The following is a 24409-nucleotide window of genomic DNA, read 5'->3' as shown; positions in this document are numbered from 1 at the left end:
CTCACATTTAACACTAATGTGATTTGTAACCCAACATCAGCCTAAACTGATTACTTGGGCAGCACAGATTTGGCTGCAGTATCTAGGTAGAGTAAATGTGTTGAAGTAAATAGTCTGCTCCTGAAGCTTTTCCACCCATCATTGGCTTATCAGTGGCTGTCTGGGGAGGGCTCATTCAGAACTTGTTTACAAATAATATTTTGAAATTATTAGGTAGCTCAATAAAGCCAAAAAAAATATGTCGACATGGTCATAAATAATAGCACTATGGGGATGAGGAAGCTAGTCTTTGTTCATATTTGTCAATATGTTTTCTGAGGTACAGAAAGTTTCTCATATACTGTATATGCATTTAAAATACATATTAATGCTTCATTTTCAAGTCGAATTTCCAGCCAAAGGCTAAATTCTGAACACTGCATGTTACTGGGAGAGGGGAGGTGTTGGGGACATCCCTGGGGGAAGCAGGGAGAACTGAGTTCTTGCTGAACTACTGTATGCAGTACCACCAGCAGTGAGTAAAACCACTGGAATGAAATTTGTTTTGCCCCTTCACCAGAGAATATCGTGGCTAAATGAGGTTTTTAGAATTTAGCAAAACAGTTAATTACTTACTAACTATCAGAAAATGATCCCTGTGGTCGGTGTCTCAGGCTTACTCAGCAAGAGCAGAAATAAACGAAGTCCTACTGTGCTTGTAAATGGAACAGATATATTATCAGTTTTTATACTTCAAGAACAAGGGCACAGTATCCATTGCCATGCTTTTCTCATGTTGATCACCACACACACACTTGGAATATCATTAGGAGGAATATTGCAATTACCTACATGCACACAAAGTGACCTGCTGTGGGAACTGTGCACATGTATGGCTAAACATACATCTCCCTCCCCAATAACCTAACATGGTCTTCTAAAGACTGAGGTTATTAGCAAACTGATTTAGCTAACTAGTTTACAGCCTAGTACTATATGAAGATTTAAAAGACAGCAAGACAAGTCGGTGTAAACAGATGTCACTTCTATTCTCCACTAGCTAAATAAACATGTCTGTTATTACTAACAATATACTATTCAACAGAACCTAGGTTACTCCAAAACAAACAAAAAATACTTCATTTGAAAGACCAGTTATGGTTGCTAAGAGACAGCAATGGCATTATTATTACACAAAAATCCCCACTTTAACAGAACATTAAGGTTGCAAAGTCAAGCATTCAAGAGCTAGGAAAGGCCAAAAAGCAGCTTTCCTGTGCAACCCTGATGCATTATGATATAGTCTTTAATTATATGAATACCTCCTGTTCTTTCCCTGCCTGTTGAAATCCTATTTCTTTAATGGTTCATATCTGCCTTGCAGGTTCTCATATCCCTGAATAAAGGAGACAGAAAGGTCAGCTTTTCCCAGTTTTCTAGAAATTAGTAAAATCATATTCACTTTTCTTAGTGCCCAGAATCTCTTGCAAGTCTGACTGGCCTTAACTCACCAGAATTCTGCATGGCTTTGTAGAACAGGAAGTCAGTTAGGTTCTTTTCTTTTTTATCATCCTGAGTAACATTTTGAGAAATGCAAGTTTTATGTTTGAGATGTGTTGTTAAAACCAACTAAGTGTATCTTTTATATAACTGTGCAAAAGTGTGATCCATTACATTTAACCAGAGCCACCAGAGATTTGGGACTCTAAAGCAACTGAAGGTTATTTTCTTACTCTGAAAAATATCTCTTGCCCTTAGTGAATGGATTAAGTTTAATGGACAAAGACCAGCCACATCAAAGCATTCTGGATAACAAGCATCTAACTTTTAATTGATCCTGGAGCAATAGAGTCCTTTCAAATGCAAACTGCAAAAAAGTTGGTCATAGCACATTGGAACTGATAGTTCCATGCCAATGAAAATGTCTGTAGAGAAAAAAGTTATAATAAGGTGCTTAGCTTTGAGTGCAATATTATTTAGAGAATCCTGGTCAAGGGGATTTCAGAAAAGAAAAGAAAAGAAAAGAAAAGAAAAGAAAAGAAAAGAAAAGAAAAGAAAAGAAAAGAAAAGAAAAGAAAAGAAAAGAAAAGAAAAGAAAAGAAAAAAGGTTAAACTATAGTGACTTTCCATCAGATCACACATATCCATTGACAAAGTAAGATTAATCTCTTAACACCAGTATCAAACTCGCTCAGTTCAGGTCATGTTCGCAACGAGTCACACAATAGTCACTGCCAAGAAAGTAAAGTAGACATTTCTCTATCTAATCAACTAATGTAGCTACGTAAGAATGACCATGGTGGGTCAGACCAATGGCCTATCAAGCCCAGTATCCTGTCTTACAACAATGGCAAGTGCCAGATGCTGTAGAGGTAATGATCAGAACAGAGTAATCAAGTGTTCTATTCCCTGTTGTACAGTACCAGCTTCTGGCAGTCAGAGGTTTAGTTAGAGCATGGAGTTGCATCCCCGAGGGATGGATTTAGGGGCAGGAGACAGGTGCTAAGCTTTGGGAATTCACAACATAGCTACTTGATCTGGTTAAGGCAGAAAAATTAAAGCGAACCTCAGTTACATAGTCTAGTGCTAAATAATGCAATCTAATTGAGAAGCAACAGAGAGCTCAGAAATCCAAGAGGTTTAATACAAGTTGACTAAAATGAGTTAAAATCAATTAACTCCAAAATAGAGAACACATGTATTTGTTCCTTGGTCCTGTTGGGAAAAGACTTTTCATGTCCAAATGACTGGTACATTTTCCTAAGGTGACCTAATGTACCATCAGAGGTACTTAGCACAATAAGAATGGCTAGCCTGGGTTGGACAAAAGGTCCATCTAGCTCAGTACCCTGTTTTCTGACAGTGGCCAGTGCCAGCTGCCTTGGAGGGAATGAACAGAACAGGTGATGTTCAAGTCATCTATTCCATCACTTATTCCCAGCTTCTGACAAACAGGTTAGGGACGCCATCCCTACCCATCCTGGCCAATAGGCACTGATGGATCTATTCTGTATGAATTTATCCAGTTCTTATTGAACCCTGTTATTGTCTTGGCCTTCACGACGTTCTGTCAGAGTTGCACAGTTTGACTGAGTAGAAATACTTCCTTTTATTTGTTTTAAACCTGCTGCCTATTAATTTCATTTGATGACCCCTGGTTCTTGTGTTATGAGGAGTAAAATAGCATTTCCTTATCTACTTTCTCTACACCAGTCATGATTTTATAGACCTTAATCATATTCCCCCCGTTAGTTATCTCTTTTCAAAGCTGAAAAGTCCTAGTCTTATTAGTTTCTCTTCATATGGAAGACATTCCATGCCCCTAATCATTTTTGTTGACCTTTTCTGAAACTTTTTCATTTCCATTATATTTTCTTTGAGACGAAGCAACCACTGTATTCTAGATGAGAGTGTAACATTGATTTATATAGATACTTTCTGTCTTGTTCTCTGTCCCTTTCTTAATGATCCCCAACATTCTGTTCATTGTTTGACTGCACCTTGAGTGGATGTTTATATCCCATCTATTTAAAAAGAAATGCCTATTGTAACATAAAAAAGTGGCCATAAAGTCTGAGGTCAAGCACTGGGAGGACTTTATGTTCTATGATGTCACAATGATAATTTCATAACAATCTGATCCTATAAATAGTTTGGCTTCAAGTTTGCTCATATTCATTGTGTTGTTTGTTTTGTTCACTTCTAATCTTCCTTTGGTCACACTAGAAGCAGAGGAAATACGAGGCAGAGGTACAGTTTTCAACATTCTTATTACACTGGGATGGACTATTTGTAGAAAAAATCTTTTAAATATCAGCCTGTAGTTGATATACACAAAGTAGCGTTAAGTGGTAAGCTGGAAGGCATTTGCTTGCTATCATAGCCTTAAAACAGATTGCAAGCCAGCTGGTTTAGGCCTGGGCCCTAGACCTGTGCTCTGGCCTGTAAACAAATGCCCAGGGGTCCCCTTTAAACGCCTGGCCCAGAGTACAGTATGGGCCTGGCAAACAAAGACAAATAGTAGTTCAGCAGCTGGTAAGCCCAGGCTCTGGTTCAGGGTAGGGCAGGTAAACAGACAGATCCATAGTTAATAAGGCTAAGGTCTGGTTCAGGGTGGGACAGCAACACAAATGCAGTGCCCCAGGCAAAAGAGGAGAGGGATAGACAGCCACCTGGTATGTGGAATAGCAGTGGAGATGTGGGCCCTCCCTACTCCACCATATCCTGGCCCAGGGCCCTAACAGTGGCAGCCTTGGCTCCCACTGGAGTCAGCAGGGATCCGGCCCGCAACACGCTGACACACTCTAAAATTCTGTAAGATCAGTCTGACAGTAGTCGTCTTCCCCAGGCCATTTCCTAATTCCCCTTTGGCATTTACCTGTTTGTCTGCCAGCTCTTGGGATCATCACAGTCTGCACCCTTTGGCAGGGTAAAGAAGGTCTCCTCTTCAGAGCAGGGGCCTGGTAATCTGGGTGTTGCCAGCAAGAGTAAGTCTCAGGTCCAACACTGGATTCTCTGGCTGTGTCTAGACTACATGCCTCTGTTGGCAAAGGCATGTAGATTAGACAGATCAGCAAAGGCAAATGAAGCCGCGATTTAAATGATCGCAGCTTCATTTACATGGCTGCCGCACTGAGGCGACAAACAGCTGATCAGCTGTTTGTTGGCTTGCCGCTAGTCTGGACATTCCCCCTGTCGACATCAAAGCCCTTTGTCGGCAGCCCCGTTATTCCTCGTGGAATGAGGTTTACCGGGGCTGCCGACAAAGGACTTTGATGTCGACAGGGGGAACGTCCAGACTAGCGGCGAGCCGACACACAGCTGATCAGCTGTTTGTCGGCTCAGCGCGGCAGCCATGTAAATGTAAATGAAGCCGCGATCATTTAAATCGCGGCTTCATTTACCTTTGCTGAACAAACAAATCTACATGCCTCTGCCGACAGAGGCATGTAGTTTAGACGTACCCTCTAAGTACAAAACACATTCCACCAGTATTTGTCAAACACAAGCAGTTTATTTCCTGACAGTTTTCAGCTGTACCCCTTAACTAAAAGAACAACATGATAGGAAAAGTAGCGTCTGATGTCCCTTCTGCAAGCTGGGAACCCCATTTCAGCTGCGGACGAGTGGGAGGTCATCTAGGCTTCAGAGGCACCGCTACCAGAGTCCATCAGTGAGGTCCAAAGTGCATAACTGTTGTGCAGCTTATATACCATGATTTCACCTTGTTTTGCAGTTTGGAAATTTCTGGGGGTTACTTAATGTTTGCTAATGTATGGTTTAGCTGTTAACTATCGATCAGGTACTACTTGTCCTTTACCCAAATGTACTGATCATGTAAACAAGGTCAAACAAGATTGATATGCATTCCGGCCCTTATCTCTAACTTGTTTTGGCTACACTGGCACCATTGCTTATCTTAAATGGAGTATGTTCCTAGAGGCTTGCTTCTGGCTCATCAGACATAGGAGAAGGGGGGGGGAGAATGTATGCCTTACCACCCCTATACTTGGCACGTACACAATTCTTCTACAATTAACCCCTACACTGGGCCAGCCCTCAGCCTCTGCAAGGTCCTCAGGACCCTCCTGGCTTGGGAGCTTAGGGCAGGCCTCTGCTTCATCCGGCAGCTGGGGCCTTACTGAGCTTCTGAGCTGTGCTTTTATACCCCATCCCTTGGCTTCTGGGGAGTTAAAGGGGCAGGACTGGACTGGGACCATCTAGGCTTAGAGAAGGGTTCTTCCCCCCTCAGGGTCAGTGAGCGTCCTCCCCCCGTTCACTACACAGACATTAGAGAAATTCCCACACAATCTATTAATTTTAATAGTGGGGTAACTATATGGTATAGGATATTCATGCTGATAAATTATATAGCATATTTAGAGTAGAAAAGAAAGACTATTGTCATATTAATAGGAGAGTTTGGCCGAGGACTGCGGGTGGCTCTTTGGGGATACAAGTCAGCTGCTGGCTGCAAGCCTCTATAGATGTCGAGTCCTCCTCTTGTTCTGGGCCCTCTCTGCCTCAGCACACTCGGCCACAACTTCCTCCTCCTGCCTTGGTCCATTGCTGGATGTCCCCCGAGCCCTAAAGTTTCAAAAAGACGACAGGAGTGGGTCTTGGTCACTTGGTTGGTCACCCGAGCAGGGCAGTGGAAATCAAACACTGACCAGAGAGGCCAGAACAGGCATTGTGAGTAGGGTTCCAGAGGCCACTCAGGATGCAGTTCTGATACCCCAGCACACCAATACTGGATGTTCACACTGGTACCCCGGCGCTCTATCCAGAATGCAGCATGCTTTACGCTTCTCACGGAGGTGGTTTTCCTAGAGGTCGCTAACTGCAGAGTTTGTGCGCGCTCAATGCCTTGCCCGCGTGGACACAGTGTAAGTGACAGCACTGGGGGCTGATTTACTGCGCAGTAACTTGCCAGTATAGACTTGGCCCTAAAAAGACCAGCTGTATAACACATAACCAGACACTATTTTAAATAAAGGCCATCTTTAGCTGTGAATAGCCATGCCAAGATCTTTGCATCATGATTTTTCCATATCTATATTATGGGAAACTGCTTCATGCGACATCATCTTATAATAGCTAATCCAGATGGCAAAATGTTTGAGGCAGAAGGTTTAAACAACTCATATGTAGCAGATCACACATGTTCCAGGGCAAAAGGATCAGCAGGTAAATGAATGACAGGGAGTCTACAGGTGCAATCCAGTTTAATCTTAGAACAGAAGATACAAAAGGATTCCCAATGTTCATGAAACAGTAGACTGCAAAAATTCTCCTCACTGATTGAAATTATCTGAATAATTTGACACATCTATGTCAAATATACCGCATGTTTCATTCCATCATCCTCAAATTGGTGTACTACTATAATTCTCTATTAAATCAAAATGAAATTTATGTACATCTGATTAAAGTCTGTCTACTCATCATCTGAATAATTGAAGGGTTCATGTCTGCACTCTGCAATTTTTTCACAGTCATAAGTAAAGGGTGTTTGTTTAAAAAAAAAAGGAATTGAGGGAAATTTTGAAATAAAGAAATAAACTAGAAGGATTTAAAGTGCTGGTTTCAGAACAGAGGTTTGATCAGAGTAATTTTATTATCTTTTCCTCCCTGATTATCCCTGCGACTTAATACTGCCTGACAATTTGAACAGAGGTTGAGCCAGTTGATTTCAATCAGAGCTGGCTCATGGCAAACATTGACTTGCTTACATTTAACCTGAATTAGAATGAAAATTTGCTACATATTGGAAATCATGCAAGTCTGACACCAATATTTTGCTTTCAGTGAGGAAGTAAACATACTGTGGAAGGGTATCTTTGACCTTGCCTAACAAATATACACCTAACAGGCATATGTTAAAAAAAGGAGACAGTATTGCACATACTTCTTTTGGGGAGAGGATGAGAAAACATACCCCATGTAATGAATGCTAGTCACATTCTTCAATGCACTACTGGATGGTACTCAGGTACTATGGAGATGAGCATGGTACTATTTATATATAACAGAACATTGTCTTGGGTTGAGGAGGGAAGACATTGAAATGTGTCCACCATGCAAAAACCAGTTCTCCTTGAGAAGTTTTTAGGATGGAGGGAATTTAGGATAATAAAAGAGTGATACAAAGGGTTTGTAATGAGACCGAAGCAAAAAGTTATCACCCAAATTTCTGTCTAAGTTTACTAAAATAGTTTCTAAAGTTTGTTAAACTTTTAAAGAGCCCAGGTCAACTTTTGAGCCTTCATAAGTCAATTTCTTAGTTTCAGTGGAAACGACGAGAAATTACTTGGAATGATCCCAAACTAATCAAAATATGGCAGTTCTAGCTGAGGCTAAAAGTTTGGGCAGTTGATTGAGCTCATCATTTGGATTCTAATGCAAAAGTATATTTATGTTGAGGTTGTTTATTGGTGCTGTTTTTGGCACACAACCTTTGCTTTACTAAAACACCTGTTGTGTGATACTGACTGACTAGATCATGCTAGAGTGTGTTCAGGTCAATTCACTTATGTAGATCAATGTAATTGTTATATGTATGTAACCCTTCTGCCGGGTAGGCCTGGCAGTAACCAGGGCTGGGTTCAATATCTTGGGGTCCATCTCACACAGAACCGGCTCAAGCCCTCACCCAGTAATCTGGGAAATTCACGCACCCTTGGGCGCCTCTGAGAGGCAATGCTTCCCCACTCGCAAGCACTGAGTCTGAGTGTAGGAAAGAAACATTTAATGAAACAGAGAGAGAAGTCATACGGCATTAACTTGGGGAAACCACCACAAACAGAGTTCATAACCCAAACATGAGCTAAGCCCTCCCCCCCAGTCAAGTATCACCTGAAGTCCAAAGAGTCCAACATCCCAAAAGTCTCTGTCCCTGGTCCGTGCCACCCAGAGTCTCAAAGTTCACCCACAGGGTTTCACCTCCCAACCTGGGTAGAAATGGGGGTGGGGGGCAATAGATAGAGGGCACCTTACGACACTCCGCCACTCTCCACCAACTGTCTTGTCCCATGCCACTGGACACTCCGCTGGTCACCTGCCTCCACTCCATGCCACGCCGCTGGTTGCCGCTCCTCACCTGCCACCGCTCCATGCCATGCCGCTGGTCACCACGCCACACCGCTGGTCACTGCTCCTTGCCTGCTGCCGCTCCGCGCCACGCTGCTGGTCACCGTGCCACACCGCTGGTCGCCGCGCCACACCTGCTGCCACTCCTCGCCTGCCGCCGCTGGTCACCGCTCCTCGCCTGCCACCACTCCTACCAGCCACATTACACCACCAGCCAGCGATTCCCACCAGCCACTCTGCTGGCTGCCACCACTTCACTGGCTGCAATGGGTCTGCTTCTCAGCCAAACCAGTCATTTCAGCTCTCAGTGATTTCAACTCTTTAGCCACCAGCTGGACTGGCAAAGGAATCCAGCTTCCACTAGACTAGCAAAAGAAAAGACTCCTCAGGGAGTCTGCTTTAGGTCTGTCCTTAAAACGAAGGGGGAAAAAGGGCAGGTTGGGTCAGTCTTACAGCTCACACCTAGCAGGTGTGAAGCAGACTGACTCAAGTCCTTTACTCCTTCCCCCCAGCTTAGTTCACTCAACTCTGGAAGGGGGGAGGCTTGTTCCTCCGAGATCTCTTACCATGATGGTGGTGTCTCTCCTGCAAGCACTGGTGGCATGTTTTACAGTTTCTACATTTAGGGGTAACATGATTAGTGACCCCCCACAACAGTCCCAAATTATTTACAATTCTCCACATTCCATTTCAACACTGACCCTCCATCAGCCCTGGCTGAATGGGATTTACAGAGCCACACCTCATATTTTCTCCTGAGCTGTATTTACATATCAACAGTTAATTACTTTGCAGAGCTAAACAATTGTAGGGGGCACACCCACCCCTCCTTTTAGCTGGCTGATAGCAAGCAGCAGTTCAGCCCCTGCTTACATGTATAAGGAGTGTATGGTGTGTTTAAGCAGCCTAAAACCAATGAGATGTTACATGCATTGTTTTTTCTTACCTGTTCCTATCAGAATGAAATAGCAAAAGTTTTACATGGTAAATGCCACTGTAACTAAATAACTCAGATGCCAAAGAATCTTTGGGGAATGCTAATGAAAATTTTAAGGACTTTAACAGAGAATGCTAATTTCAAAGCAAGTGGCTATTATGTATATGATCAGAGGTCAAAAGTTTTAGTGCGTGCTTTACTCACACCATCTAAGGAAAAAAACCACTTGGATAGAGATACTGCCAGCTTGCTTTGTCTATGAGAAGTCTCAGAGGGGTAGCTGTGTTAATCTGTATCTGTAAAAACAATGAGGAGTCCTGTGGCACTTAAGAGACTAATAGATTTATTAGGGCATAAGCTTTTGTGGGTAAAACCCACTTCATCAGATGAATTGGAGTGGAAGTTACAGAAGCAGGTGTATATATATATATATATATATATATGCCCTAATAAATCTATTAGTTTCTTAAATGCCACAGGCCTGACTTGATTAGTTTCATTAGCACAAGTAACTTCTATATTTATATATAAATTTAGATAGATTAGATAGATGGAAGTTACTTATGTTAATTAAACTAATAAAGTCAGGGTGGAAGTGGATCATTCCAAGCATTTTGTTTGGAGAGGTGAATATCCCAGAGAGGGAAAATTGCCTGGAGATAACCAGTTGAGATTGAATAAGGGAGCACTGCTGCAGGTCCAACAGGACTCCCAACTCTGGCAGGGCTCCCAGTCATTGGCACTCTGCTGCTGGACTCCAGTCTGCTGGGGCTCTCTGGTCCGGAAATATCAGTGCTCCTGACAGACCACAGATGTTGCCAGATAAGAGTCTCACACTTTGGAGAGGTTCAATGTGTATTTAAATCCAATTTTGAATAGCTATTCAGTTGAATTCAGCCAAATTTCAGATAACTAACTCTGGCCAAACAATTTTCTGTTAAAGGCCCAATAATTAGGAGAAGGTACCAGCCATTTCCCTGTGTGGAATTGTTCTGTAGTCATGCAATATAATTTAAAAATAAACTATCCTAAATTACAATCTCCATGCTTTCTTTTGAAGAATATTTTATAGCCTAATATTAGGAATTCTCTGATGTGCAGCCTAGATTTTAATTTTAGGTTTTGTTCTTAGTTACATAGTACCCCTGACTACTACCCTAAATTTCATTCCCCATTTAGTCTTCAGATATGTAGTTGGTGTTTAGTGATGCTGTAAATAGATATTTCTTTTAATCTGAGATCAGTCCCTCTAGAGCCCTAAACATTCTGTTGCTTTTCTCAGACCTTCAAATTTGTCTCAGATCATCCATTAGATCTTCTACTAGGGTGTATACATAAACACCAAAATAAGCATTTTAGGATGTTATAAATTGAACATTTAGCTTAGTATATTTCAGCAGTAATTCAGGACATTTAGTGAGAGTAATGAGTGGAAGACAAGATCTCAAAACAGCCTGAATCCCCACAGATGTCAGGGATATGATAATCAGTTGCAATCACCTTCCCTGAGAGGTGTAGTATCTTGCTGGTAAACATACCGGTGTCAAGAAACTGTTTATTATCATAGAATCATAGAATAATAGGACTGGAAGGGACCTCAAGAGGTCATCGAGTCCAGCCCCCTGCCCTCAAGGCAGGACCAAGCTCCGTTTACACCATCCCTGACAGATGTCTATCTAACCTGTTCTTAAATATCTCCAGAAAGGGAGATTCCACCACCTCCCTTGGCAATTTATTCCAATATTTGACCACCCTGACAGTTAGGAATTTTTTCCTAATGTCCAATCTAAACCTCCCCTGCTGCACTTTAAGCCCATTACTCCTTGTCCTGTCCTCAGAAACCAAGAGGAACAAATTTTCTCCTTCCTCCTTGTGACACCCTTTTAGATATTTGAAAACCGCTATCATGTCCCCCCTTAATCTTCTTTTTTCCAAACTAAACAAGCCCAGTTCATGAAGCCTGGCTTCATAGGTCATGTTCTCTAAACCTTTAATCATTCTTGTCGCTCTTCTCTGTACCCTTTCCAATTTCTCCACATCTTTCTTGAAATGTGGCGCCCAGAACTGGACACAGTACTCCAGCTGAGGCCTAACTAGTGCAGAGTAGAGCGGCAGAATGACTTCACGAGTTTTGCTTACAACACACCTGTTGATACAACCTAGAGTCATATTTGCTTTTTTTGCAACAGCATCACACTGTTGACTCATATTCAACTTGTGGTCCACTATGACCTCTAGATCCCTTTCCGCCATGCTCCTTCCTAGACAGTCGCTTCCCATTTTGTATGTATGGAACTGATTGTTCCTTCCTAAGTGGAGCACTTTGCATTTCTCTTTATTAAACCTCATCCTGTTGACCTCTGACCATTTCTCTAATTTGCTAAGGTCATTGAATAGAACAAAGTATAGAAATGAGGTAGCAAATGTTCTGCTGTTCCATGTAACTGCTGCCTACAATTGCCCAACCCTGTGGTTCTTTGTTTCTGCCCCAGTAAGAAGTATTTATGCAGGCTTTGGTTTCCTGTGACAGAGTATATAGGGAGTGTGGTATCTCTACAAAGTTTGCCAGATGATTTACTTTATAGCACATCTGCTCTTTTTAGTTCCCTTTCTAAAATTCTTGAAGTAAAATGCTGTTAAACTCAGCTAATGATAAATACAGCAACTGGCTGAAGAACACTTCAGGTTATAACGCAACAGCATGTCTCAATCAATCTCTTAGGATGCTTCTGCAATCTTCCCAATCTGAAAACCCTCCTTGGGCCCATCCTTGTCTGTAACAGACTGTTCAGTCTTATTCAACAACTGGTCGGTTATGACTTGTTTTCTCCTGGTATGTCTGCTGTCACTTAGCTCAGCTATTAGGTATCTTAAGCCGGTGGGTCCCAACCTTTTTGAGGATACGAACACCTTTTCAATCCGTTAAAATTTTACGGACCCCCCACAAGGGGAGCGGCAGGAAGTGGCAGCCAGCATGACCCTTGGCCAGCGCTGCTTCCTCAGCTCCTACCACCTCCATTCCCTGCTCATCCATGGAGCATACCACAAGGGGGGGTGTCTTATGGCCAAAGGCAGCACCTTCCCTGGCACGGAGCTATGGGGAAGAAAAAAAAAAAGTAAGGATTGGACCCACCGCGGGACTGGGAGGGGAAGACGGCTGGAGCATAAACAGCAGCACTGCTGGCAGTGGGAGGAGGCATGGTGCCTCCTGAGGTATCCAGATCCCCTCCCACGAGTGGGAGACAGTGTGCATGTGGCTGGTTGTGAATGGTGAGCCCTGGGCAAGAATAATCTAGTGGAAAGTCCCAGTCCTGCTGTGGGCCCTATCCTTACTTTTCTTTTCCTTTCCTAAACTTTCCACAGACCCCCTACAGTACCTCCAGAGAACTACTGTCTTAAGCTATGCATTCACCTTCCTTTTCTAAGATTTTGCCTTTGTCTTTTATCAGTAAAAGCAAGGTGATTTTTCTTTGATTATTGTCACCTTGACTGACTGGCGCACATCTTGCCAAATTCTCCTTGAGTCTGTTTTTTAGCCGTGGAGAAGATTTCTCCTTTATTGTAATATTTCACTTGATTCTACTTGCCCAGTATTTTCCTCACTATCGCAGACTTCCTAGCAATCCTTTGGTTTTGTCCCATATTTCATAATCCAATTATTTGTATGTCTTTTTTAGAGTTCGTCAGATGACTTTCCACACTGAGTACTGCTAAATATGGATTGTCTCTTGCATTCATTGCTTTTTCTGACCAAGTTCTTCATTATACACACTCCCCACTCAGCTAATCCATGGGTTTGAGAATATCTGGGATGTCTCATGATGAAAGTCATACATTTTAGCAAAGTCAAGGAATCCCTTATTTAAATTAAAATTTTAAATTAATTTTTTTTAAATTAATGGAGATTGCCTATCTCCTTGAACTAGAAAGGACCTTGAAGGTCATTGAGTCTAGTCCACTGCCTTCACAGTAGGACCAAGTACCATCCCTGACAAACTTTTGCCCCAAATCCCTAAATGGCCTCTACAAGGATTGAACTCACAACATGGGTTTAGCAGGCCAATGCTCAAACCACTGCGCTATCCCTCCCCCATCATGTTCTTGAGCTATGGCCCACTCTTTGGGTATGCCTACACTTTGGGAGTAGGTAGAATTAAGAAATGCAACTTCAGCTACATTAATTGTGTAGCTCAAGTTGAAGTACCTTAACTCAGCTTTTGGCGCTGCCCACACCACAGGAAGTTGAAGGGAGAGCACTCTCCCTTTGATTTCCCTTACTCCTCATGGAAGCAGGACTATCGGCATTGATCAGAGCACCCCTCTCAGTTCAAATTAGTGCGTCTTCACTAGACCCATTAATTTGAACCCTGAAAGAGCGAAAGCAGCAGCTTCGATCTTCTCTGTAGTGTAGACATACCCAATGTTATTACAGGTTAACCCTTTCTGGTCCCACAACATCTGTGGTCTGGCATCATCAGGGACCCAATGGATACTCCTGGGTTGGAACACAACCAGGGAAAAACCAGTACAGCAGGATCATGGATGTTGCCAGTCCAGAGAGCTGGGCCAGCGGCTGAGGTTATAGCTTAGCATCTGGGGCTAGAGCCAGGGCCAGAGCCCAGTGCCCAAGAGTGGAGCCTGATTCCAGGGGCCCATCAGCATCTGGGGTCCATGAGCCAGGGGGCCGAGCAGGGCAACTAGGGGGCCAGAGCTAGAAGCTTGGACCCTAGCAATATGTTTAGCAGCCTTTGAATCCCCTTTTTATCTTTGGGTCTTGGCAAGTTCAGCGTCACTTGAATATTTTATTCTTTGGGCCAGACTCCCTTGAAGGTCAATTTCTCTCCCCAAAAATGTTATTTCCATCATTTGAAATTACTATTTAACCTTAATCTAGTTGGTGATGAGACTCACGTGCGCATAGTTTGCCCACCTCAAGTTGGCCCATGTGATTGAGAGATCCTTTTTATGGAATCCCAGGACTTGAGTCAGGGCTGCATCTACACTGAAAAGCTCAGACCCACGGTCCCAATTTCACTCTGGCTTGGACCTAAATTTCCTTTAAGGTACGTGGCCGTGCAGCTGCCTATTGAAGTCCTGCACAGGCAGTCAGGGGTGGGGGAGGCACCTCTGCCTGCATGACACCCATTTAGAGAAGGAGCAGTTGCAGATGTGACAATGCAGGTACTTCCTTCAGCTCAGACTGGTGTTCTGTCTAGAAGCTGCAGCAGGCCTATGCCAGTTGTCTTGCTTTTTGTCTTACCATTGAAGTTCTACAGTCCTTGTTTAAGGAGTAGGTAGAGGACCTCTGACCTTCCTTGTTTTGTATAAGTGTACACATCAAAGGACTATGCTTTCCAGTCCTTCATCCTGGTGGGGAAAGACCCAGGTGTCTGGCAGCAGCTCATATAAGCAAGCAGCCCTAATGTGGGATGGCCTGCTGGCCCCGATTTGGGGCAAGTCCTAGAAAAGAAGGGCTAAAAACTTCAATTTCTTTCTTGGCTGTAATCATTGCTTATTGGAATGCTCACACTATGGGTATGTCTAGACTACATGGCTCCATCGACAGAGCCATGTAAATGAGTTTACTAGACATAGGAAAATGAAGCAGCGATTTAAATAATCGTCCCTTCATTTACATCAAAATGGCCACTGCGCTGTGCTGATCAGCTGTTTGGTGGCACAGTGGGGCAGTCTGGACGAGCCGTGTTCGACAAGGGAAGCCTTTGTTGACCGCTCCGGTAAACCTCATTTCACGAGGCATACCAGAGCGGTCGACAAAGACTTCCCTTGTCGACTGTGGCGCGTCCAGACTGCCCCGCTGTACCACCAAACAGCTGATCAGCACAGCGCAGTGGCCATTTTGATGTAAATGAAGGGGCGATTATTTAAATTGCCACGTCATTTTCCTATGTCTAGTAAACTCATTTACATAGCTCTGTCGATGGAGCCATGTAGTCTAGACATACCCTATGTGAGCAGGGCATGAACTGAAAGACTGTGAACTTAGGAAAAAAGCCATAATCAACAGAGAGCCACATCAACTGGGTGTGAATATATTGATGTTGTGAAGACCATGATTTTAACAGGGTTCAAAAAACAAAAAAAAAAAGAATAGATAAATTCATGGAGACATGGGTCCATCAATGGTTATTAGCCAGGATGGGGAGCAGCCATGTCCCTAGCCTCTGTTTGTCAGAGGCTGGGAATGGATAACAGGAGAGGGATCAGTTGAGGATTCCCTGTTGTGTTCACTCCCTCTGGGACATCTGGCATTGGCCATTGACAGAAGACAGGATATTGGGCTAGATGGACCTTTGGTCTGACCCAGTATGTAATATTGCAGCCCTCAGTGAGATGAGACTTTCTGAAATTGGATCACTAGATGAAATAAATTATCGCATTTACTGGTCTGTCAAACCTGAAAATGATCTAAGGTTACTTAGCAGGGATGGTCTATAATTTTTTCACTCCACAAATTTTGCTAAATCATCATGGGACACACACGTATTACTATATTAATGGAGGGGGTCAGGATCTGGAAGGGAGTTGGGTACAGGAAGGAGCTTCAGGCTAGTGCAGGGTGTTGAAATGCAGGAAAGGGTGAGGGGTGTTGGGGGTGTGAGGTGCAGAATCTTGCTGGGAGAGGCTTACCATAGGTGTTTCACAGCCCATGGCACAGCAGGGTGCTCAGGCAAGCTGCCTGCCTGCCCCAGAGCCACACATCATGGCTTTACACCACTCCCAGAAGTACTATGGAGCTGTGGCAGGCAGGTAGCCTGCCTGAATGCTGTGTTGCCCCCGGGCTGGACAGAAACGTTAGATAGGCTGGATCCAGCCTGCAGCCCATACTTTGCCCATCCCTGTGATACAGTATTTGCTATCAAGAAGTCTTTTGTCAGTGCTTGTACCCCTCTAGTATTTATCAATGTTTCCCCTGACTCTGACACCTTGTGGGGAAAATTTCAAGAATAAGACACTGGTGAGTGCCAAAGATGTCTTTGTTTTTCCTTTATTATTCCAGTCTGACTGGTTTGCAACCTCTGAACATCTGTTGCTCCCTCTCACAGAGCAGAACCCTCCCCCCTCTCCACAAGCTCACCTAACTTTACTTCAACAGCCAACTAAGCCTAGTACTTTTCTAAGAGGCTAAGGCTGCAGTCCAGAAAACAACCAGAATGCGTGTCCAGAAGTACCAGCAAGACCTGTGCAAAAAGATTCAGACCTGCTTTCAAGGAGGAGATATTTGTGGCACCTCTGATAGAGTAAACAGGCACTTGATCCAATTTGTGAAATGACAGCAAACCTTAAAGCAAAAGATGGTGCCATCCTTATTGGCAGGCAACAATAGCTTGACCAATGGATTGAGCATTATAAAGATCCCTATTGAACCTATGCAGCTTTTGAGTACTTATGACTTACTTCCCACTGAAGTCAGTGGGAGCAGAGAGACCCTTCCAGGAATGAACCTGCAAAAGCATATTTTGGGATTGACTTACATACTCATAAAAAGAAATATAGAGTCCCAGCTTACCTTTTGTGTAGACATTTACACAATTGCAAAATGCCACCAAAACAGAACCCTCCACTCTCTAAATCAGGTTACATTTTTATACTTGCTTTGACCTGACTTGTATATCTTTTCAAGACACTGGACAATTAGTCCCCTCAGCCTTCACTGGTTCAGATTTAGCCAGTGTCCACACTGTGGCTCATGCAGCCCTTAAAATAAGCCTGACATGAAAAGGCGCAGACATTAATGCATTTGCTCTGTTAATTGACAACATCTGCAGCTTCTTTACTGATAACAGTAGGGGTTAAATAGATCATATTGAATGAGCAACAAACAGAGGAAAAAAATCTATCAGATGTGAGGAAATAATTTTGTAGTATTGGAGAATATTGCCACTTCAGAGCTTTAATAATGCTTGCCAGCTCCTCAGACCTGTCTCTATACATAAGCCAGACAAAAGGTAAAACCCTCCCTTCTGTTCAATTATACTTCCAAGACTCTGACAGTGTGAAACCCCTACCACGCAAACATTTACAAGAAAAGTCATTAGATCTGATTCTTTGTAACAAGCTGCCTAATTATATTGGAACACTGCTCACAATGAGAGGAGTTAGTGACACTGTCAAAACTTCTCATCTGAACAAATGTTCCAATTTTATATTTTCCCTTTTTGCCTTCTGCTTTATTTCCTTGATTCTCCACTTATATGAAGATTATGTAGCATCTTTCAGTGGATTTTATTTCACTGATGCTGCTAATCTGTTAATTTGGGATCTGTGAAGTTAGGTAAATAATGAAGCAATGAATCATAATTTATTTATGAGGACAATCTATTATCAGTCCCTACTGATTGCTTCTCTCATTATCTTTTAACTTATTTAACTTTGTAGAAGGTGCCTTTTTATCTAATATTTGTGCAACATTTTGAAAACAGAAAAGACCATACAAATGCTGTAATCTATCACATCTATGTGACTACTTAGTATTGTATTGTCATTATGCTGTCCTCAGAACTGTGATAGGAAGAATAGAAATCATATTATCCTATTCTAAAGGAAGAGGCCACCACCTCAGCTAAAGGATAATGACTATTAGAAGGGATACATTACAAAATCTGACACACAAGTAACCACTCATAATTTCCTTCAGTAGAGGGCAGTGGTACAGAGCACACTAGCCCCCTCAATACATTTGTTTAAACTTTTTCTGGGAGAGAAGCATAGAACTAGCTAGATTAAAGCTCCCAGTGTCATGCCTGAGCTAGCTAGATTAAAATTAGCTTGGAATATGTCTACACATACTGCAATCACACACCCTGATTGCAGTGCACACACAAGATAAACCTAAGGTATTTTTTTCTTAATCATAAGAAAATCAGCAGGAATATACTAAAGATAAGGTGTTTCCTTTAGAGTGTGGTATTCAGGGAATCTCCTGTGGTACTCTGGTTACTGTCTGCACAGATTATGGGTCTTCACTGTTCCTATGTCATTTACAGAGGAACATGTTTTCCTTGCTCCAGTTGTCCTAGAGATAGGGCACAGTGGCCTCCTTCCTCTGCTTCCCTTAAAGACCCTTCAAAGTTTATTTTATTCTAATCAGCCAGTATCTACAAAGAACTTGGGGGTCACCTGATCTGAAGATGGAGAGCAGAATGTATCTCCAACATATATGGAGAATAAGATGAGCAGACGTAGGGGGTGTGTGGAAATCAGTTTAGTAGCTCTGTCAACTGCAGCTCATGCTTACAGGTTGGAGCATGGGCTGCTGTTTGCAAATTCACTGAACTTCAAGTTAAGGCTCAGCTCAAGCAGATCTGACAGATTCAATGTCTAAATGTTCATGAATTATTCAGTGTATATCAGCAACAGCTGTTTTATTTGAGTAAGACGAACAACATACCGATCCTTATTGCTTGACAAATATCCCAGCAGAAGGCTAGCCCTAAAGAAGGAAATGACACTGATGGAAAATAATAGGCGATTGTCCTCAGCAGAACTTCAGGATCGTAATATTGTTCTCTGAAGAGTCTGAGAGACATCCCTAAACTTCCAAATTCTTGTCTTGTTTAGAAAACTAGGGCACCTACATTATCAGATCTCTTTGAAAGAGACTAGTTGTCTGTACAGTGCCTTTCATAATGGGGCTCTGACACTTGAAATTTCTAGATGTTACTGTAATGCAAATAAAGAGGCAACTGGAAATACATCTTTGCCATAGATATAAATGCAAAGTACTCCACTTAGGAAGGAACAATTGATTCACACATACAACATAGGAAACGATTGCATAGAAAAGAGTACTGTGGAAAGGGATCAGTGGATCCTAGTGGACCACACGTTGAATATGAATGAACAGTGTGACGCTTGCAAAAAACCCAAAACCCCAACATTATTTGGGATGCATTAATAGGAGTGTTGTAAGTAGGACACGAGAAGTAATTCTTCTACTTTAATCCACACGATCTCCGCTGGAGTACTGTGTCCAGTTCTGGGCATCATATTTCAGAAAAGATGAGGACAATTTGGAGAAAGCCCAGAGAAGAGCAACAAAAATGATTAGAGGTAAAAAAACATGACTTATGAGGGAAGACTGAAAGAACTGGTTTTGTTTAGTCTGGAAAAGAGAAGACTGGGAAGGGACATGATAATAGGTTTTAGTACCTTAAAGGGTGTTACAAGGAGAAGGGAAAAATTATTTTCCATAACTCCTGATGATAGTTTAAGAAGCAATGGCCCAAAATTGCAACAAGGGAGGATTAGGTTGGGCATTAAGAAAAACTTCCTGTCAGGGTGGTTAAGCACTGGAATAAATTGCCTAAGGATGTTGTGGAACCTCCATCATTGGAGATTTTTAAGATCAGGTTAGATAAATACCTGTCATAGACTGTCTAAGGTGCTTTATAAACCATCTTGTTAGTCTTTAAAGTGCAACATAGTCCTGTATTTTGTTTCAGCAACACCAGACTAACACGGCTACATTTCTATCACTGTTCCTGCCATGAGTGCAGAGGACTGGACTTGACCTCTTGAAGTTCCTTCCTGTTCTGATTCCTACTCTTTGTAACAGGTGAAGAAACCCCCCCCCCCCATTATTTTTGGGTTTCAAGGTTGTAAAATACCCTTTTCCCTATCTCACACATTCTTCTCACTCCTCAATGCCGTTTCACTGTTTTATCTATTGAAAACAGCAGGTAGCTAAGGTTTAAATTCAAAGCCTGGTATTGTGTGGAGTGAATTGGTTAACAAATAATACAAGCTAGCTTCTAGTACCTGCACTTTGGAGTGTGCTAACTCCAAGGGATCTGAAAAATGTCAGTAATGATATGTGTTTGTACACCTTCATGAAGCCTGACAGTATGCTATGAAAACACTGTAATTGGAGAATTACTTATTGAATGCTAACAGCAATATATGGCTTTTGTACAAATTGACAAGGTTCTCTAGGTTACTTATTTTTCTGAGAAATTAGGTTTTTCCTGTCAATTTGCCTAATTGAAAATCAAAATCCTGTCTATGACTCAACAGTGGATTGAATGAATTAAAAATAAATAGCATGCTTATCGCTAAATTGCAGTGACTGAAAAACTGCAGAATTAATACCAACAGCAGTAAATGCTTCTTGAATTCTGATTAAAAGTTATCTTCTATGGTAAGTTTGGAAGCACGGGATATAAAGAAAATACAGGTATTTATTTATAGTGATGTTAGGCTAACAAAGCTTAAAATTATATGGATGCACTACAGAAATAATTTAAAGTAGTGATTTCTTATTAAAATAGGTCTCAAATGCATATTAGGTATTACACTACTAAAAAGGTATCAGTGATCTTTATCAATGAAAACAGAACTGGCCAAAAAAAAAAAAAAAAAAAAAGGAGTACTTTGAGGAACAGTCATTTTTACAGACCCTAGTTTTTTTTTATACACAGCATAGAATTGTCCTGAGAAAGTATTTGCTACCAAGAGTCCATTGAAAGACAGACCACATTAACAGGATAATTTTAAGAAAAATTAATAGTTGCAAAACTACAAAAAAGCCAGAGTTTGATAATTAAATAGTGCATCAGAAATCAATCTGATTGCCTTATGAAGAATGAATTTCCCTCATCCTTGCACAATGAGCTAAAATCAGCAGTTCTCAAACTGTGGGTCGGGACCTCAGAATGATTTAAATGGGGTCACCAGAGCTGGTGTTAGACTGGGCTCAGGCTTTGGCTTCAGTCCTGGGTGATGGAGCTCAGGTTATAGGCCACCATCCCAGGCATGAAGATCTTGGGCTTTGGCCCCAACACCCAGAGCAGTTGAAATACTAGGTGAATGCTGTGCAAGTCCTTCTAAGACCTCAAGAAAGGTTTCAGCAAAGACCAAATATACAACTTGATATTATACAAACACAGAAACCACAACATATAAAAAAGTGCCAACTTTGCACAACACCAAACACCCTTGCCTTGTACCTCCAAGTCCCTGCCTACTCCCATCCCTTCTCTGAGCCCCCCCAACTTCCTCAATTCCCCATCCCACTTTTGCTCTCTCTCCTCACACTCATTCATTTTCACTGGGTTGGCTCAAGGGGTGAGGGCTCTGTATGGGGTTTTGTCTTTGGTTGTGGGGCTGGAGATGAGGGGTTTGTGGTGCAGGAGAGTACTCAAGGCTGGGACCGAGGGGTTCAGAGGGCAGGAGGGCTCAGAGTTTGGGGCTATGCCGCAGGAGGAGTTAGGGGTGCAGGCTGTGGGAGGTGCTTACCTCAAGCAGCTCCCAGAAGTATGACTCTCTCCTCCCCCCAGCTCTGATGCAGAATTGCAGGCAGGCAGGTGGCTCTGCGCAGTGCCTCATCCACAGGCCCTGCCTCTGAAGCTTCCATTGGCTGGGACCCATGACCAATGGGAGCTGCAGGGGCAATGCTTGAGGTGTAAGAAGCATGCTGAGCCCTCTGGCTGATCCTCCACATAGGAGCTGGAGGGACAGTACATGTTGGCTGCTTCCTGGAAGCTGTATGGTGTAGAAGCTAGTAGGAAGCCTATCAGCCCCATGGCATGCCACCACAAACTGGACACTCAATGGTCTGGTCAGTGGGACTGACCAAAGCCATCAGGATTCCTTTTTGACAGGGTGGTCTGGTAAAAAAAACTGGACATCTGGCCACCCTATTAGAAATAGAATTTCCCAATTGTTTCTTGGGTCCAAGTTAGTTTTTTTGTGACATTATTTTCAGCTTCAATGGCTCCATTATTACAATACAGCCTCACCAGGTGTGTGTGGGATGGAGGGACATTTTGATCTTGAGTAGGGCTCTAATAAGGAGGAGCAGCTGGTAGTGTGGGCACTTTAAATATTGTCTGTAGAACACAATTATAGTTTGCGAGGAAAGGCTTGTCTCCACAAATGCAATGAAAGACTAAATGAGGCGTCCTTAATGGTCTGTTGAACATATACATACGCACGCGTGCGCGTGCATACACAGATACTTTTCAGATGGCAAAAGATGTGACAATTAATCCAATTTAGCTACCTGCTCTTTTTATGTTTTGACAATGATGAGAACTATTATTTTTCAGATAAGGAAAAAAAAGGCAGCTGACATCCTGCAGAAAGAAAGTTCTGGAAATCTCTGCTCTCCTGCACACAAATCTGAGGCAGAGCAGCTGTTCCAATCCTAACCTTTAGACTTTTCTGTGAGCGAAGAGCTAGCTTTGATCTCTCATCAATAAACAAATAAAAGAAAGGCTGTTTCACTGGATAGAAGCAATTCTGTATCCAGGTAACCATGTCCTTTCCTCATTGATCACTATGGTAACCTAACTCCTTCCTTCTGTTCCTTCTAAATGAGAAAGCATGTTTTCCTGATAACAGATATGGGAATTCTTTGATTTGCTATTTCATTCCTTGACTTCACAATAGTAAAAGGTCACTTTCAATTCTAATGTGAGGAATTTAAATTTAAACAGTGCTGAAATATACATACATCCCTTACAGTCTCAGAGCTGTCTCAAAATATTCTGCTCAAAATTCACTGCAAGAAATGAAAAATGTGTAAGACACAGTTGGTTTCTGTGTGTCTTAATGACCCTTTGTGGTTGATCAGGGGTTTCTGACTCCGCAGCTTAATTAGATTTTCTGTTAGCCAGTGATTACAAAGGACTTCTAGAAAACTGAAGCAATGAACTTTAAATGAGTCAAGGTCAAGGTCATCAAAACTTTCCAAGAGCATGGATCACGTTGTAAAGAGCATCCCCTGAATCTTCCACCATCTGCAATTATATACACATAATGCCTTCTTCTGCCTCCTTCTTCATCTTCCCGTAATTTATTAGATTACATCCTTATGGTAACTAAAGCAATTGCTGATGGGAAAAGAAGTATAAGGAAAGTGTATAAGTATTTTACAGCTTTCTAGTGTGATCAGTTTTCTTTCTTCTTGATGCTTTTTTCTTAACTAACCATATGGTCTATGTTACTTTTCTATTAATCAAAAATGGGAGGGATAGCTCAGTGATTTGAGCATTGGCCTGCTCACCCCTGGGTTATGAGCTCAATCCCTCAGGGGGCCATTTAGAGATCTGGGGCAAATCTGTCAGGGATAGTACTGGGTCCTGCCATGAGGACAGGGGACTGGATTCAATGACTTCTCAAGATCCCTTCCAATTCTATAGATAGGTATATCTCCATGTATTCTATTATGATGCCTTGGAGCAAGAAGAAGAGTCATCACCATGTAACCTGTGCACTATCTTCAGACTTCTAAGCGCCTCATAAACAGCATGCTAACCTAATGTGAGCCTGTGCATCTCACGCTTGCAGCAGGGCAGGGAACAGTTTGCACAATTTATATTTTTTACTATGAAAGCTGAAACGTTTGACAAGTTTCAGTGTTTTTGCATGATTTTATTGGAAACCATTCAATATTTGGTGTTTTTTTAAAGTCATAGTTCCTGAAACTATCTTATTACATGACAATTTCATTTCATATCCAGATACCACCCATCCCTCATTCATTGTGATGCAGAAAACCTTGAAAGCATGAACTCTGAAGATTCAAAATCCAAAGACAAATTACCAGCACCCCATTTTTTTATATTTAGATCAGATGAATTGGAATCACTCATTTTTGGGCACCTGACTTGTATTTTTTGAGCCTTTAGGATTGGCGATTTTTGAATAAATTATGAAAATAGGATTGTTTGTTCCGTCTGAGTTTGCTTTAAATGTATTTTTAAATTAATATTTTATTTCCTAGCCATCTAATTTCAAGATCTATATTTATTTAATCTGCTCCAGTAAGTTTTGAGGACCACCTGTCACTTTCTTAAGGCACCATCTAAATTTAGAGAATTCAGTCTGTTGCCCCTCCCCCACCATACTTATGACTTTTTATCTCCTTCCCAACATGCT

General features: G+C 42.2%; 1 long non-coding RNA gene across 2 annotated transcripts; it reads left to right on the top strand.

The window, feature by feature from the left end:
* The first annotated feature begins 3637 nt into the window (after positions 1-3637).
* On the top strand, positions 3638-24194 carry LOC112546530 (uncharacterized). Of its 2 annotated transcripts, none has more exons than XR_012900868.2 (4): positions 3638-3729; positions 19972-20084; positions 22576-22778; positions 23992-24194. It is a non-coding gene; the product is annotated as an uncharacterized LOC112546530 (long non-coding RNA). The 2 variants fall into 2 exon arrangements; XR_016348698.1 differs by lacking the exon at positions 23992-24194 and adding an exon at positions 23146-23423.
* Positions 24195-24409: the final 215 nt, after the last annotated feature.

Source organism: Pelodiscus sinensis, chromosome 1 (genome assembly GCF_052426305.1).
Source record: "Pelodiscus sinensis isolate ZL-2025 chromosome 1, ASM5242630v1, whole genome shotgun sequence".
NCBI lineage: Eukaryota > Metazoa > Chordata > Testudines > Trionychidae > Pelodiscus > Pelodiscus sinensis.
This window is presented reverse-complemented; position numbering and strand designations above follow the sequence as displayed.